General features: G+C 43.6%; 1 protein-coding gene across 2 annotated transcripts in view; it reads right to left on the bottom strand.

Moving 5' to 3' along the window:
• The window catches only part of LOC118373364 (fatty acid synthase-like), a 66138-nt gene extending 54916 nt beyond the window's left edge, over window positions 1-11222 (bottom strand). The window contains exon 1 of one of the 2 annotated variants that reach the window (XM_052471458.1): window positions 11057-11222. The gene's annotated coding sequence lies outside the window, so the exon portion shown is untranslated. Of the gene's footprint in view, window positions 1-4774; window positions 5092-11056 lie in introns of those variants that run through there. The other variant, XM_052471452.1, reaches the window with a different exon arrangement.
• Window positions 11223-18257: the final 7035 nt, after the last annotated feature.

Raw genomic sequence — 18257 nt, 5'->3', positions numbered from 1 at the left:
CGACAACAAAGCCACCTATGGGCACAAACCCACCGTCGCTGGACCAGACAGGACTGGCAAAAAGTGCTCTTCACTGACGAGTCGCAGTTTTGTCTCACCAGGGGTGATGGTCGGATTCGCGTTTATCGTTGAAGGAATGAGCGTTACACCGAGGCCTGTGCTCTGGAGCAGGATCGATTTGGAGGTGGGGGTTCCGTCATGGTCTGGGGCGGTGTGTCACAGCATCATCGGACTGAGCTTGTTGTCATTGCAGGCAATCTCAATGCAGTGCGTTACAGGGAAGACATCCTCCTCCCTCATGTGGTACCCTTCCTGCAGGCTCATCTTGACATGACCCTCCAGCATGACAATGCCACCAGCCATACTGCTTGTTCTGTGCGTGATTTCCTGCAGGACATACATGTCTGTGGAACCTGTTCAGTTTGTCTCAGTTGTTGAACCTTGTTATGTTCATACAAATATTTACACATGTTAAGTTTGCTGAAAATAAATGCAGTTGACAGTGAGAGGACATTTCTTCTCACACACAAAAGTATGTGGACACCCTTTCAAACACTACATGACTAAAAGTATTTTCCACTCCAACTGGCGTGGAAACGGCCGACAGTACAAAGCGGTCCTGTCATTCAAATGTGTGTGGCCTACATTCTGCTAGAAGCCTAGGGCACAGGAAACTGTTGAGCATGAGAAAAACCAAGCAGTTCTTGGCAAATAACGGTGCTCCTGGTACCTACTACCATACCCCGTTCAAAGGCACTTTAATATTTTGTCTTGCCCAGTCACCCTCTGAATGACACACATACACAATCCATGTCTCAATTGTCTCAAGGCTTAAAAACTGATCATTTGGGGAGGCAGGTAGCCTCGTGGTTAGAGCGTTGGACTAGTAACTGGAATGGTTGCAAGATCAAATCCCCGAGCTGACAAGGTAAAAATCTGTCGTTCTGCCCCTGAACAAGGCAGTCATTGAAAACAAGAATTTGTTCTTAAACTGACTTGCCTGGTAAAATAAAGGTAAAATAAGGGTTAACAACCTCTCATCTATGTGGATTTAAGTGACATCAATAAGGGATCATCTGGTCCGTCTGCCATAGAAAGTTGTGTGTAGACTCTGTGTATAGTGTAATTGTTGTTTATCAATATGTTGTTTAATGTTGGACAGGTCGTCAATGTAAATAAGAATTTGTTCTTAACTGATTTATCTGTAAAAATTAAAAGGTGAAATTAAATTTGAAAAATAACTTGTTTAGGAGGATTAAAATGAAAATAACTAGGCCTAAGCTTGTCTCTTTAGAAAATAGTTAGCAGTCAATATGGACACACATTCCAACACACAGGTCTGAGATCTGCATTGCATGGGAACCTATTCAACTCTTGCCAAGGCACTGGGTCCCCTTACTCTCACACCTCAGAGAGAACGAGACAGAGAGGCGAGCAAGCAAGAGAAAATAGGGGATAATTAGAAAAGGATGAGTGAAAGATGGAATGGTTTTTCCCAATCTTTTGTTACTATGTATAGCAGGGTTCCCCCAAAAAAATACATTTTATTATTGGACATAAAGGACTAAAAACAGCAGGAAGCCAGCTCCAGGTGATTTTAATTTTGGAATTATTCCCACGCATAATGTAAGAGTATAACTTTAGACCGTCCCCTCGCCCATACCCGGGCGCGAACCAGGGACCCTCTGCACACATCAACAACAGTCACCCACGAAGCATCGTTACCCATCGCTCCACAAAAGCCACGGCCCTTGCAGAGCAAGGGGAACCACTACTTCAAGGTCTCAGAGCAAGTGACATCACCGATTGAAACACTATTTAGCGCGCACCACCGCTGACTAGCTAGCCGTTTCACATCCGTTACACTAACAGAGAGACACAAATCGTATACTAAATGTAAGCAAGGTTTGAAATGATTGTTTTAGTCAAACATTATCTGTTTGTAAACTGCAAATTGACCGTAAGAAGCCGAAATGATTTGTAATTATGTTCCAGCCCCCCAACCATTCCCTCAAGAAAGAAGTTGGCCTGCAAGTGAATCTAGTTGATGATCCCTGATGTATAGGCTCTCTGTGTGTGTGTGTGTGTGTGTGTGTGTCCCTTAGCTCCATGCGAACAGCTCAGTAAAGACCACTGCTGTATTAGCAGATTACCTATCGATACAGACAAATAGGTCAATCAAGATCCATTGGACGAGAGAAGGCTAAACAAGAAGCTGTAGGTGAACGGTTGCTTGAAGAAGAGAGGCCTGTTGAACATGTCTTTCTCATTTAGTTCAGAGAACCAACCGTCTCACTAATAATAGGCTACACTCTAAACAGCAGTCACAATAGAGTATAAACACCTTCTCCTGATGACCATTCCCAACAGAGGGATGGGTAGGAGCAGGTTTGTAAATATCTTACAGAGATTAAGGTGGATTATCATCTACCTGACCTGGATCACATCACTGAGGCAGGGCCTTGATTGATTACATGTGTTGGATATAGGCCTAGCTGAGGCAACACAATGACAACTACAGTGGCACCATGCCATAGAGAACACCGCACACAGCTTTCCCTTGTGGGTGTTTCTCTCTCTCTCCCTGTCCCTTGGTGCTTCTGGCTCTTTCTCCCCCCAGTCTCCGTCTCCCTTCTTTTCCCTCTCTCCCTGTCCCTTGGTGCTTCTGGCTCTTTCTCCCCCCAGTCTCTGTCTCCCTTCTTTTCCCTCTCTCCCTATCCCTTGGTGCTTCTGGCTCTTTCTCCCCCACAGTCTCGGTCTCCCTTCTTTTCCCTCTCTCTCGTGTTTTCTGTCTGCCACAGTCGCACTCAGTCCTCCACAGCCATGTTGTTTAATTTAATAACTCAATTGATGAGGGAGTGACATGCTACAGACCAACATCTGTACAGGAAAATAATATCCGTATTCTTGTACGGGTGACAATGAATCTGTATGGATGACAATCTATCATTGTGTTCCAATCTAGGCCATATTCCTTGTGTAATAGTTTCACCTGCCTCAAATAGGCTGCTTTGCATGATGTATTGTGGTCTCTACCTTCTTGCCCTTTGTGCTGTTGTCTGTGCCCAATGTTTCTTCCATGTTGTGTTGCTACCATGTTGTTGTCGTGATGTTGTGTTGCTGCCTTGCTATGTTGTTGTCTTAGGTCTCTCTTTATGTAATGTTGTCCCTTGTCGTGATGTGTGTTTTGTCCTATATTTATATATGTTATTTACATTTTTTAAATCCCAGACCCCGTCCCCGCAGGAGGTCTTTTACCTTTTGGTAGGCCATCATTATAAATAAGAATGTGTTCTTAACTGACTTCCCTAGTTAAATAGGTGAAATAAAAATAGAGGTACACGACTTGACTAAACTCGTCACTTAGGTTATATATTAGAACACCTGGATAGTAATACAGAGCAACATGACTAATTCCACTAGTTATAGACTACATCTCTCAAAGCCAGGACATTTCATCCCGTGCCTAGAATACCGCTCTCTACGGGAGGGCTAAAGAGCACTGCATGTCATCGGTCTGCAAATGCCAGGTAATGGAACATGAACATCTTGAGAAACACCCAACATATTGGCTGGTAGGAAAGAGCTCTGTTGGTGATTTGTCCAGCTAGGTCACATGTGGAAAGGTTGCTTGACACACACTTGCAACATGGTAAATTCCACACCTCGGCTTTAGAATGGGCCTTCTCTTGCCTCTCACCAGTCCAGCTCCTTCACTCAGGGAGTGTATAGAGAGCTAGGGTACTGGGATAGGTAGGCTCAACAAACATTGGTATTAATTGATGATATTGGTCCGTGTATTGCTCTATATTAGTCTGCAGTTAGATTAGGCCATCTCTTTTCAATGGCTTAGGCACAAAACTCAGATTCATACTAGACCCTTGGGGACTTCAGGAGGTGACAGGGGTGGAACTTGACAGTGAAAGTGATTGTGTTCAGAGACAAGGATAGCCACACTGAGTTTTACAATATGACTCATCGTGTGATTACAGTAAGAGATTGAGAACACTATCATCCTCAGCTCTCACGAGTTTAGATGTCAAACGTGCAAAAAAAAAAAAAAAATTGGATCAGAAAGGCTAGCATCAGCAAAAAGGCTTTCACAAGGTAGGCAATAGGCATCCAACTCAATACCATCCCAGGCAGCACCACAGCTGGAGAAAAAAACGAAATACATTTTCTTGAATGATGAATTACCCTTTTATGTACAGTAGGCCTAGATAATCACTGGGCCTCCACAACTACTCAGACAAGATCTGTAGTGTAAACTACGCAGCCTGTTACTGTATCTTACGCTGCTACCAAATTTAGACAAGGGCCAGACACGCAAACAACCCTCTAGCAAGCAGAAGAACAAGGGCATCAATGCATAGTAATTGATTACAACGTGCTAACTTGGCATCCAGGAAGTGATGACTACATATTTTATTATTGAGCAAGACTGACAACTGCTAGCCTAGCCCTAGCAGAGGTTGTCGCATCACTTGGAGTCATATTGGCTTTAACTTGATAGTTACCCTCGCTAAAATGTCGCTATTTCTGGGAATTAGTCAGCTAGCTATTATTATAACTCTAAAATGTATAAACATCGTAACGAGGAAGTGTGTAGCTGATAATAGCCAGCTAAGTGAAATCGAGGAAATCCAGTTCTAGTTCGTTGATGTTTATACTATACCGGTCATCATGGGCATCTCATCCGCTAACTTGATGAAGAAGCTAGAGCAAGCTAACATCGGTAAAGCATTGATATTCTCGCAATATCAGAACAACTTACCTGTAGTTAGGTGTTTTAATATCAGTGGAAAACACCAAAGGGATTGCGAAATGTTAGTGAGGAAACGGTTAGCAAAATGTTCCTGGAAAATCCCTTATCTTCCGTCGGTGAGAGTGCGCTTGCCTGTGTGTGTCCCTGCTTCCGTTCCCTGCCAAGCCCTTCTAATTTCTCTCGCTTCTATGAATCCCTTTCTCTATTTCATTTAAATGTCTGACATGCTCTCCCCGGCCACGCCACATGGGCTGACAGCTTCTCTGGGCTGTTCAGTCCAATGAGAAAAGAGGCAGGACTCCCAGTCTCAGCCAGTGATGGGGTGATTCGCTGAACGCGGCTGTGGATTCGGGAGGAGAAAAAAAACGGAAGAAACAGGATGGCAAGGTTACTGTAGTTCATTCGGGTAGCACTGGATGGATCATCTGAGTACACCAGTAACCTATCTCCGTTTCCCCCGCCCTTTTATATTGGTCAAACCCAAAGCCAAGTTCAAGTGTATCACTCAAATTCAAAGCGTAGAACCGTCACTTACCTGAGCTGTGTTCAGATTTCACTCTGATTGAACAATAATTCATTTCGAAATCTTGCAGAAAGGAGGACACATGCGGTTGCAATAGTCCATGGACTTTGGGAAACACATATTTGACTATCTTGATCAATTAGATTTTTCCCCCTTTTTATTCAGAATGTGTATGATTTTTTTGCAATGCAATTTATTGGAGATGGATATACCATTAAAAAATGGTGGATTTAGCCTAGACCAGGTAAATATTGTTCCCCTAAACTATTAATCATGAATGAATAAACGAATGTTTTTTTTGTTTTTTTTACAGTATATGTAATGTATTTGGAAATCTACTAGCGCAGATTAATCTAATATCATTAGTAAGAAAGTATATATCAACGCATGTGTTTGATCACCTGGTCGAATTTAGGGAGATATATATATATATATATAACATTTCACTTTTTAATCATTGAAACATTGTATTCCCATTGTTTCTCGTGTATAGAGATCATTTATTTTTATTGCAGCGAAGTATCCAGAGGCTTTTGTATTGTTTAACAAGAGGTTTGTTAACTATTTATAATGGCGTTCATGAATAATCCATTATAAAATGTTTATAATTGCTTATAATGCTTTATACATTCAAATTAAAATGTTCATGAATTGTAATGCTTATAAAATGAGTAAAAATTGTAATGAATAACTGAATACGTATTTATTTTATAGGTTATAAAATAGTTTATTAATGCTTATTCATGTACGTTTTCTTATAGTGTTACTGGAAGTTTTAACCAAAGTCAGTAGGCCACTGACATTCTTTAGGTTGAACTTGTGGAGCAACCACATCATCACACCTGAAACGGGTTATTGTGGTGAATATACAGTTAGCGCTGACAAACGTGGTAGTCAGTACACACCCAAATCCTGACAGCTGTGATCATAAGGGTATGTTTGTAAATTCACTCTGGCTATGTACTCTGATTTCCAAACACTCTCGTCTGGGTGTGCCAGATCGCAGAATAACTGAAACGCTCAACACCCGTTGAATATGGCCGGTGTCAGTAAACGTCGGCAATAAAAAGCTTAATTTAATTGTTGCCAGCAGCACAGTTACAGGCACCAACGCGCTGGATAACATTAAAACAGCCTAATCAGCTCTGCTAGGGCGAGTAATGGTCAGAGTGAGGTGTTCTTTCATTTGTGTCTGGAAGTAGCTTGCAAGCTTGCCAACGTTAGCCAGTTAGCTTGTGTGCTTGACTGCTGTTGTGAGGTCAGAAAGCTCGGATCAACCCTACTCCTCAGCCAGAGCGGCCACTGTGCCCTCTGAACTCTCCGAGAGCGGAACGCTCTGAATTTACGAAATCCCTCTTGCACTCCAGAGTAAAAATTACGAATACACACATAGCTAGTTGTGATATTTTATAGATGTGAAAATGAACCAATCACAGAGCAGGGGTGTGTGGGTGTGAGGGTATTGCTAAGAGATAGGGTGATGTGATGACAATGAGGGGAGGAGCTTGTTGCCAGGGCAGCAAGGATGGTGATGTAATCAGAAACGCTGCCTGACTGGTGGGGTTACTAGAGTTCAATGGTGAAAATGGCATGTGAAGGATGGCATGATGTCGAGGAAAACTTTAGTCTTTTTAAAACGTATTTATTGACCTAAATACTAACCAAGATAACCTGAAGACAACATGTAGAAAAACGCACCTAATGTGTTAACATATTCATATTTCATAAGGTACCTTTTTAGGTCAAATTTGTATCAATTCTGGTTGTGTCACACCTTCTCAATAAAGGAAACATTTCAGAAAATGTCAAAACGTTATTGTTTTATTGGGAGAAAAAAAACATCACTATTGCATGATTTGCTATGATATCAATGCCTGTTCAGGACCTGTACAACAAGACCACAAAACACTAGATTTGTCATAATGGGAGAATAACATGAAAAAGGCACACAAAATAGTACTTTTCAATGTGAGCATCTGGGACAGGAAATACAATATAAACGTCAATGAATCCTCTACTTCCTGAGTTGTAGGCCAGGTGGACGCCTGGTCTAAGCAGTGAGCAGGTAGTAACTGTATGTACCTAACCTGGGTGACAGACTGGTTCTGCTGTCAGAAACACTCCCCTGGTGGCCTTGCCAAGACATTACCTTCTGCACCAGCCTCTGATATTACTTTAGCACTCTCTTACAGTACAGAAATCACTAGGTATTTACATGTCATTTCTACCAACTAAGTACTTTGGTATTCATTCAATCAAGCACCACTAGGCATAATTTGGTAACAGGTACCAACAGTTACCGATTGTGTTGAATTCTGTTAGCCTACCAGAATGGATCCATCAGTCTTTTATATTGTACCGGGCAGGACTGAAAGCATCTGTGGGGATGAGGCCTAAGTGACTGCCACTGACAATGGCCACAGTGCAGAGAGCCTACATGGCTGGGTAGAGACAGCGCTGACATTGTGCCTGTCTGAATGTCTCTCAACAGCACAGAGAGGCAGAGGCTTATCACACCACCGTCTCAATTATCTTTATACTACTGTACAACACCTTTGTTAGAAATCTCTCCTCCTGACAGAGTACTACATACTTTCCAGGGCCACCCATACGTAAAATGTATGCACGCATGACTGTAAGTTGCTTTGGATACAAGCGTCTGCTATATGGCACATATTCATTAGTAAGTAAGTGTTAGTAACAATCTCATTAAATTCTCAACTTTATGAACGTTGCTTATCTATATTGACGCTTTGACGATCCAGCAAACAAGCAAAGCGTCAATACAGGATTAAGATTGAATCCTACTACACCGGCTCTGATGTTCGTTGGATGTGGCTGGGAAACTCTGGGAAACTCACTGTGAGACTACCAGAAGAGCTAAATGCCTTTTATGCTCGCTTTGAGGCAAGCAACACTGAAGCATGCACGAGAGTACCAGCTTTTATAGATGACTGTGTGATAACGCTCTCGGTAGCCGATGTGAGCAAGACCTTTAAACAGATCAACATTCACAAAGTCACAGGCCAGATGGATTACCAAGATGTGTACTCAAAGCATGTGTGGACCAACTGGCAAGTGTCTGCACTGACATGTTCAACCTCTCCCTGACTGTGCACAAGGAAGAGAAGGTAACCTGCCTAAATGATTACCGCCCGTAGCACTCACGTCGGTAGCCATGAAGTGCTTGGAAAGGCTGGTCATGGCTCACATCAACAGCATCCTCCCGAATACCCTAGACCCATTCCAATTCGCATACCGCCCCAACAGATCCATAGATGACGCAATCTCAATCCACACTGCCCTTTTCCACCTGGACAAAAGGAACACCTATGTGAGAATGCTGTTCATTGACTACAGCTCATCGTTCAATGCCATAGTGCCCATGAAGCTCATCAATAAGCTAAGAACCCTGGGACAAAACACCTCCCTCTGGATCCTGGACTTCCTGTTGGGATGCCCCCAGGTGGTAAAGGTAGGCAACAACACACCTGCCATGCTGATCCTCAACACTGGGGCCCCTCAGGGGTGTGTACTTAGTCCCCTCCTGTACTCCCTGTTCACCCATGAATGCGTGGCCAAACACGACTCCAACGCCATCATTAAGTTTGCAGATAACACAACAATGGTAGGCCTGATTACTGACAGCGATGAGACAGCCTATAGGGAGGAGATCAGAGAACTGGCAGTGTGGTGGCAGGACAACAACCTCTCCCTCAATGTGAGCAAGAAAAAGGAGCTGATCGTGGACTACAGGAAAAGGCCGGGCCGAACAGGCCCCCATTAATGGGACTGTAGTGGAGTGAGTCGAGAGTTTCAAGTTCATTGGTGTCCACATCACCAGTGATCTATCATGGTCCAAACACACCAAGAGAGTTGTGAAGAGGGCACAACAAAACATTTTCCCTCTCAGGAGACTGAAAAGATTTGGCATGGGTTCCAAGATCCTCAAAAAGTTCTACAGCTGCACCATCGAGAGCATCTTGACCGGTTGCGTCACCACCTGGTATGGTACTGCGTATGGCCCAGCACATCACTGGGGCCAAGCTTCCTGCAATCCAGGACCTATATAATAGGCAGTGTCAAATGAAAGCCCATAAAATTGTCAGAGACTCCAGTCACCAAAGTCATTGACTGTTTTCTCTGCTACCGCACGGCAAGCAGTACCAGAGCACCAAGTCTAGGACCAAAAGTCTCCTTAACAGCTTCTACCCCCAAGCCATAAGACTGCTGAACAATTGATCAAATGGCCACCGGACTATTACATTGACCCCCATTTGTTTTGTACACTGCTGCTACTCGCTGTTTTTTTTTATCTATGCATAGTCACTTCACCCCTAACTACATGTACAAATTACCTCTAACCTGTACCCCCTGTATATAGCTCGTTATTGTTATGATATTGTGTTACTTCTTGTTCTTTTTTTATTTTGGTTTATTTGGTAAATATTTTCTTAACTCTTCTTGAACTGCACTGTTAGTTAAGGGCTTGTAAGTAAGCATTACGCGGTAAGGTCTACACTTGTTGTATTCGGCGCATGTGACAAAGTTTGATTTGATGAATCTATAACAACACTTCTAAAGATTAGTTGAAGTCTCTGATGGTATACTTGTGTGTTGCATGCCTCCCCCAACCCCAATTCTGTCTAGCCCCATCCCCTCCTAGCCACATCCCCTCCTAGCTCAATCCTCCCCAGCCCCAGAGTATCTTCTTTTCAACGTTTACTCAGCATAATGTGGAAACTCTTGGCAGTCTACTGCTGAGCTAACTGTGAAGCAATGTCTCTGATCTGAATCTAATCTGAAAGATAGACACACTGTGTTGGATGACCTTCACTACTGTCTGTGAACTGTTGCAGTGTCTGTTGCTGAGGCATTAGAGCCAGGCTATCAGTCGGCACTTCTTCCAGCAGGCAGTGGCTGTGTGTGCCAGCCAGGCCTGGCCAGTGCCCTGGGCTCTGCAAACAACACCAGTGTCAACAGAGCCAGACCTAAACCATGAGTGGCTCCACTGTCCACTGATTGAGAAACTTTTCCAAGTGCAGAACAGTCCCTGGTCAGAGCCTTCACCCTGTCACCTCTGTGATCTGGCACCAGACACAAGGTTATTGAAAGATTAGTGGAATCTGTGTGGGTAGCTGGACAGATAGGATGACTGACAGTGAAGGTGAACAGGTAGTCATGTGTCAGGTGACAGAGGGATGGATGAGACTGAGGCAGGAATTCCTTTAACCATAAAGTGGTATATTTACTGAGTAGTCTGTGCTGCATCACAAAGGAAACAAATAACATGTATACAATCAAATTCATAATCAAAGATCAAATCATATCATTCATTATTAACATAATTTAGGGAGTTCAACAGTCCAGTTCATTAAGAAGTCAATAGTAATCATCCGTGAGTCTTTTAGGCTCGTAACTATTTATCATAAATTATGAAAGAATACAAACAGTGAATGGCTATACAATCTATAATCCCCATGGTCAAAGTCAATCAGTTAGCAAACAATGACGTTTCTCATTTCACTCTTTCAATTGTCTTCATGTGTACATATAATTAATTTCAATACACATTAACCATATCGATTGTATAATTGGCCTATGAGGATCCGTAGGGCCGTGATCATTGACAATTCACATTACACAATATGTGTGAAGCTGCGCTCCAAGCCGCGCTCGGCGGTGATAACTATAAACAATAACTGATGGCCCATCTCCGGATCGCAACAGATAGTTCAGATGAAAGGTAACAGAGTCGGTGGACTTACGTGGATTCATGGACGCACAGAACTTCTGGATGAGATGGAGTTAAGGAAGAGAAAGCAGCGAGATCAGGCGATGGCAATTTCCTCCTTTTATGGAGTTGAGATCTGTCGGACATTTCCACCTGACCTAATTAAAGCGCCCCTGGCCCAGCTGAGTAAATGGCAATGAATTAAAGGATTATTCCACCAACTCCATGGGCCTTTTCTACAGTTCTGTTACACATGGCACCCTATTCCCCATGTATTGCACTCATTTTGTCCAGGGCCCATATGTCTCTGGTCAAAAGTAGTGCACTATGTAGGGAAAAGGGTGCCATTTTGGACAGATACAAGGCCACCAGTTGGGCAACCTGCCTCCTCCTCTGTTGCCAGACTGCCACGCTGTCTTTACTGAAACCTCAGCTATGTGAAATTCTAAACACTATTATTATCTCATACAAAGAGCCTTACGGTCTGTGATCTAGTTAACACATACTGATGTACATGGCAGATGTCACTAACATTGGTGTGTGTATGGGTGTGTGTGTGTGTTGTGACAGAGTAATACTAGACTTCCTGTGCCAGATAATCTGCTATGTGCTAAATGCCCAATAGAATGCAGACACACAAGTTGTTTTATAATGGTGTGACTCACAGAGTACACCCAGAGAGAGAAAAGGAGAGAGATAGAGATGGAAAGAAAGAAAGAAAGAAAGAAAGAGAGAGAGGGCAGGGATTGATATAAAGGGTTACTTACTCTATTGCCTGGGCCAAGTGAGATTGCCCCTAAAGTCAAGAATTCCAGGAGCCTAAATCATATCTTTCTGGTTCTGATCTTTCTGGTTCCTCCCCATTGTATAAGTGACAGACAGACAATTAATGGCATTCATGGTTGTCGGGCAAGTTGAGCCTGCTCTGGGAATGTATTTTACTGATAACAACCAATATACTAAGAATTCCAGTAGTGATCTTTCTGATTCCACCCCTATGTGCAGGCACTTCTGCCTGTAAATAGCTAATTAAGATTTTTGGGCAAGTGATAATAATCTTTGGGGAAACAAAAAAATACTCCTGACTTGCCCAATGGGCAAATTATTTTCAGACTTTAATGTCAATCCATGAAAGAAAGAAAGAAAGGAAGTGAGAGAGATCTCACCTCTCTCAGAGCAGCTCTCCCAGGGTGTGAGTATGGAGGGGCTGAGGCCTCGGTCCAGTATCTGCCACATCTCCCTCAGTAACCTCTCCATTGCCACTGACAACAGCAGCAGAGGACCCGATGGGCTGAAAGGGGGTCATGACCCGAGGTCCAGCCGCAGGGAACTCTGTGATTGGCTGAGAGGAGGAGGATGGGTGTTCTCCTTAGTGCTAGGATGCTGAGGAAGAGAGGAGAGAAAGAAGTGACGATAAAGTGTTGTGAAAACATTTTGCCCAGCATGTTGAAGCGGAGTATGATTTCAGAGCCATGTTTCCTCTATTGCTAAAGTTAATAATCCTTTATAGCCCAGACATCAACTCTGTATATTTATCAAGTGAGTTGAGAGGCCTAGCTTTTGCATCATTGGTCCTCAAGTCAGGTGGTATCAGACTGTGTAGACAGATATTACTGTTGTTACCTCATCTGTCTTTGTCCTTGTGCAGCTGGCCCCAGGGGTTGGTGACCCGGTCTCTGTCTCCGCTGTCGCTGTCTGAGAAGAGAGGCCTCACCAATTTAGGGCCTCTCTTTCTCTGCTTTTTGTGGGCATACTGCAGTTCCTGGAGAGAAACGTGGCTTACTGCAGTTCCTGGAGAGAAACGTGGCTTACTGCAGTTCCTGGAGAGAAACGTGGCATACTGCAGTTCCTGGAGAGAAACGTGGCTTACTGCAGTTCCTGGAGAGAAACGTGGCTTACTGCAGTTCCTGGAGAGAAACGTGGCTTACTGCAGTTCCTGGAGAGAAATGTGGCTTACTGCAGTTCCTGGAGAGAAACGTGGCTTACTGCAGTTCGTGGAGAGAAACGTGGCTTACTGCAGTTCCTGGAGAGAAAAGTGGCTTACTGCAGTTCGTGGAGAGAAACGATCCCTCTGATGGGCATACAGAGCACTGGGTGCATATGAGTCCTAACCTGAGATATGACAATGTCACTTTCTCACTGCTGTCTTGTTGACATCAAGGGGTAAGAGGTCAACGATTAGGGGTCAGAGGTGAGAGGTCAGACTTGTGTGTTGAGCTAGTACTGCAGTTGTTCCAGGGCAGAGAGTCGACCTTGCTGGTGCTGGGTGTCTCTGGATGGGTGTCTCTCTGGCTCCATAGACACTGGGGCCAGGGAGGGTTTGGGAGCAGACTGGAGAACAGAGAGAGAGATAAGGTGTGAGAAAATAGAATGGAGAGGTGTGTGTGTGTCGGGGTGTGTGCGCATGTGTGAGAGGAGGCATCCAGGGTGTTTGTATTTTTTCCCCGGCCCCTGGCGCTGCGTGTGATCTTTGCTGAATCCCCCATAATCCCGCAGAGCAGGGGGATCAGGGTGCCCGGCGGGGTGGTAGAACAACACAGGGGAGAATACTTCCTGTCCTAACTGTCAACACTACCACACTACCCCATCAATCAAAACACAGCTGGACCACCCCACCCGACCAATCCCAACACAGCTTGACCACACCACCCAACCAATCACAACTGGACCACACCACCAGACAAATCACAACACATCTTTTTAAAATTACCAAACACAACGTGCCATTGGAACACAGGAGTGATAGTTGCTAAAAATGGGCCTCTATATGCCTATGTAGATATTCCATAAAAAATCTGCCGTTTCCAGCTATAATAGTCATCTACAACATTAAAAATGTCTGTATTGCATTTCTGATCAATTGATGATATTTTAAATGGACAATTTGTTTCTTATTTTCTTTAAAAAAAAAGGACATTTCTAAGTGAGCCCAAACTTTTGAACGGTAGTGTATATTGGGAATGGGAAAGAAACTTCGGACACAGTGCCTCAGATCCTGTGCAGGTCTGAGAGGGCCAGCAGGCCTCCAGAAAGATTGAATATTCACTGGTGATGTTTAACGGACCCAAGACTCATTCAGCTTTTGGGGTTTGTTTTGATATTTTCACGATTGACTATTTTGAAACAGGGATGAATTGGTATTTGTGAATTGACATTGATTGTTGGTGAAATGTGTGATATATATATATATATATATTATTTTTTACAAACACACATTTCATTAACAAGCAATGTCAATCCACAATTGCCTCTTCACGATTTTCGTACCTTTTTCAGCTGTTCCGTTACTTTTAAGATATAGCGGACTAGAGGTTATATGTATGTTTGTAATATACAGTTGAAGTTGGAAGTTTACATACACCTTAGTGTAACGGATGTGAAACTTAGTTAGCGGTGCGCGCTAAATAGCGTTTCAATCGGTTACGTCACTTGCTCTGAGACCTTGAAGTAGTAGTTCCCCTTGCTCTGCAAGGGCCGCGGCTTTTGTGGAGCGATGGGTAACGATGCTTCGTGGGTGACTTGTTGATGTGTGCAGAAGGTCCCTGGTTCGCGCCCGGGTATGGGCGAGGGGACGGTCTAAAGTTATACTGTTACATTAGCCAACTACATTTAAGTGTAACGGCGTTCTTCGTTTGTAGAAAGAGAGTCGGACCGAAATGCAGCGTGGTGGTTACTCATGTCTTTAATGAAGAAAAACGGAACGATACATGAAATAACTAATAAATACAAAAACAACAAACGGAATGTGAAACCTATTACAGCCTATCTGGTGAACACTACACAGAGACAGGAAAAATCACCCACGAAATACAAAGCGAAACCCAGGCTACCTAAATACGGTTCCCAATCAGAGACAACGAGAATCACCTGACTCTGATTGAGAACCACCTCAGGCAGCCAAGCCTATGCAACACCCCTACTCAGCCGTAATCCCAATAACTACAAAAAAAAACTATACGAACCACAACATATAAACCCATGTCACACCCTGGCCTGACCAAATATATAACGAAAACACAAAATACAATGACCAAGGCGTGACATTAAGCTCAATTCCTGACATTTAATCCTAGTAAAAAATCCTGTTTCAGGTCAGTTAGGATCATCACTTTATTTTAAGAATGTGAAATGTCAGAATAATAGTAGATAAAATAAATGAAAGCTGAAATAAATCATTCTATCACATTCCCAGTGGGTCAGAAGTTTACATACACTCAATTAGTATTCGGTAGCATTGCCTATAAATTTTTTAACTTGGGTCAAATGTTTCGGGTAGCCTTCCACAAGCTTCCCACAATAAGTGGGGTGAATTTTGGCCCATTACAGAGCTGGTGTAACGGAGTCAGGTTTGTAGGCCTCCTTGCTCGCACACGCTTTTTTAGTTCTGCCCACAAATTTTCTACAGGATTGAGGTCAGGGCTTTGTGATGGCCACTCCAATACCTTGACTTTCTTGTCCTTAAGCCATTTTTCCACAACTTTGGAGGTATGCGTGGGGTCATTGTCCATTTGGAAGACCCATTTGCGACCAAGCAACTTCCTGACTGATGTCTTAAAATGTTGCTTCAATATATCCACATAATTTTAATTCCTCATGATGCCATCTATTTTGTGAAGTGCACCAGTCCCTCCTGCAGCAAAGCACCCCCACAACATGATGCTGCCAACCCCGTGCTTCACGGTTGGGATGGTGTTCTTCGGCTTGCAAGCCTCCACCTTTTTGCTCCAAACATAATGATGGTCATTATGGCCCAACAGTTCTATTTTTATTTCAACGGACCAGAGGACAATTCTCAAAAAAGTACGATCTTTGTCCCAATGTGCAGTTGCAAACCGTAGTCTGGCATTTTTATGGCAGTTTTGGAGCAGTGGCTTCTTCCTTGCTGAGCGGCCTTTCAGATTATGTCGATATAGGACTTGTTTTTACTGGAAATATAGATACTTTTGTACTTGTTTCCTCCAGCATCTCCACAAGGTCCTTTGCTGTTGTTCTGGGATTGATTTGCACTTTTTGCATTAAAGTACGTTCATCTCTAGGAGACAGAACGCGTCTCCTTCCTGAACGGTATGATGGATGCGTGGTCCCATGGTGTTTAAACTTGTGTACTATTGTTTGTACAGATGAACGTGGTACCTTCAGGCATTTGGAAATTGCTCCCAAGGATGAACCAGACTTTTGGAGGTCCACAAAACATTTTCTGAGGTCTTGGCTGATTTCTTTTGATTTTCCCATGTTGTCAAGCAAAGAGGCACTGAGTTTGAAGGTGGGCCTTGAAATACATCCACAGGTTCAATTGACTAAAATTATGTTAATTAGCCTATCAGAAGCTTCTAAAGCCATGACATCATTTTCTGGAATTTTCCAAGCTGTTTAAAGGCACAGTCGACTTAGTGTAAGTAAACTTCTTACCCACTGGAATTGTGATACAGTGAATTATAAGTGAAATAATCTGTCTGTAAACAATTGTTGGAAAAATGACTTGTGTCATGCACAAAGTAGATGTCCTAACTGACTTGCCAAAACTATAGTTTGTTAACAATAAATGCGTAGAGTGGTTGAAAAACGAGCTATAATGACTCCACCCTAAGTGTACATAAACTTCCGACTTCAACTGTATATATATATATATATTTTACAAACATACACATTTCATCAACAAGCAATGTCAATTCACAAATACCAATTCATCCCTGTTTCAAAATAGTCAATAGTGAAAATATCAAAACAAACCCCAAAAGCTGATTGAGTCCTTGGTCCATTAAACATCACCAGTGAATATTCAATCTTTCTGGAGGCCTGCTGGCCCTCTCAGACCTGCGCAGGGTCTGAGGCACTGTGTCCGAAGCCTCTGTCCCACTCCCAGTACCTTCTGCCACATGACAACTTGTTCTTGTTTCTTTTTTCTGTGTGTCCAGTGGAGGTATGCCTCTGTCCTGAATGCATATGACCGAGGCGGACCCTCCTCCCATACTCGCCTCTGTCCTGAGCGTCCTCAAACGTCTCCTGTGTTCTCAAAACGTTTTGCCTATAGCATTGATACACAGCCCCATCTTCTGTCCTGAATGTATATGACCGAGGCGGACCCTCCTCCCATACTCGCCTTTCTATCCCATGAATCCAGACCACGAATTCAAACCACATCCTGAGTTGCTAAAGGTGACAACACTCTAGCAGTTTTGTCATAGAGTTTTTGTCTTGCCTTCAGCAGTAGGGCCCTGTCCTTCACAGCTAATGAGCAGTGATTCAGGCAGAAACTGGGCAACCTGGAATGTAACTTGCGTCCCATTAAGATTTCTGCAGGTGACCGGCCACATTCCAAGGGCGCTGCTCTGTACGACAATAAAGCCAAGTGTGGATAAGCCCCACTGTGTGTTGCCTTTTTTATTAACCTGTTTATTAACACTCTTCAGAGGACAAATATCGTAGTATTTTTTACAGCTTTTTTGCTACATATACATACATTTTACATATATGGTACTTTTATATAAAGCTGTCTCATAACAATAATACATTACCAAACACCAGCTCTTTAATCTCAACCCTCAGCCACTATCAGACCATCCAACCTATCACCATAGACCAACCCTCAGCCACTCTCAGACCATCCAACCTATCACCATAGACCAACCCTCAGCCACTCTCAGACCATCCAACCTATCACCATAGACCAACCCTCAGCCACTCTCAGACCATCCAACCTATCACCATAGACCAACCCTCAGCCACTCTCAGCCCATCCCACCTATCACCATAGACCAACCCTCAGCCACTCTCAGACCTTCCAACCTATCACCATAGACCAACCCTCAGCCACTCTCAGACCATCCAACCTATCACCATAGACCAACCCTCAGCCACTCTCAGACCATCCCACCTATCACCATAGACCAACCCTCAGCCACTCTCAGACCTTCCAACCTATCACCATAGACCAACCCTCAGCCACTCTCAGACCACCCAACCTATCACCATAGACCAACCCTCAGCCACTCTCAGACCATCCAACCTATCACCATAGACCAACCCTCAGCCACTCTCAGACCATCCAACCTATCACCATAGACCTCAGCTCTTTAATCTCAACCCTCAGCCACTCTCAGACCATCCCACCTATCACCATAGACCAACCCTCAGCCACTCTCAGACCATCCCACCTATCACCATAGACCAACCCTCAGCCACTCTCAGACCAATCCCACCTATCACCATAGACCTCAGCTCTTTAATCTCAACCC

The sequence above is a fragment of the Oncorhynchus keta genome, chromosome 2 (genome assembly GCF_023373465.1).
Source record: "Oncorhynchus keta strain PuntledgeMale-10-30-2019 chromosome 2, Oket_V2, whole genome shotgun sequence".
NCBI classification, from domain to species: domain Eukaryota; kingdom Metazoa; phylum Chordata; class Actinopteri; order Salmoniformes; family Salmonidae; genus Oncorhynchus; species Oncorhynchus keta.
This window is presented reverse-complemented; position numbering and strand designations above follow the sequence as displayed.